This window comes from Bison bison, unplaced genomic scaffold (genome assembly GCF_000754665.1).
Source record: "Bison bison bison isolate TAMUID 2011002044 unplaced genomic scaffold, Bison_UMD1.0 scf7180017864238, whole genome shotgun sequence".
Taxonomy (NCBI): domain Eukaryota; kingdom Metazoa; phylum Chordata; class Mammalia; order Artiodactyla; family Bovidae; genus Bison; species Bison bison.
Window position 1 is genome coordinate 1,052,285 of NW_011494810.1, and position 578 is coordinate 1,052,862.

Genomic DNA, 578 nt, shown 5'->3' on the forward strand with positions numbered 1-578 from the left:
AAAGAAAGCTGAGCACCAATGAATTGATGCTTTTGAACTGTGGTGTTGGAGAAGACTCTTGAGAGTCCCTTGGACTGCAAGGAGATCCAACCAGTCCATCCTAAAGGAAATTAGTCCTGAATATTCATTGGAAGCTGAAGCTGAAACTCCAATACTTTGGCCACCTGATGGGAAGTGCTGAATCATTGGAAAAGACCCTGATGCTGGGAAAGACAGAGGGCAAGAGGAGAAGGAGACAAGAGAGGATGAGATGGTTGGATGGCACCATGAGTTTGAGTAAGCTCCGGGAGCTGGTGATGGACAGGGAGGCCTGGCATGCTGCGGTCCATGGGGTCGCAGAGTCAGATACGACTGAGCGACTAAACTGAACTGAACTGAACTAGCAGAAAGGACTCTTTGGAATTGCTACCAAAGGCACAGGTTCAATTCTTGGCACCATGAGACCAAGGGGAAACTTACTATTGAAGCATTGGCAAGTAACTATTTGGAATGAACCCTAGAGACAATGGAATGCTGGGTCTTTTCCGACTAGTTTCCTCTTATAGCATCGTTGAACTACTATCATATAGATAACCTAA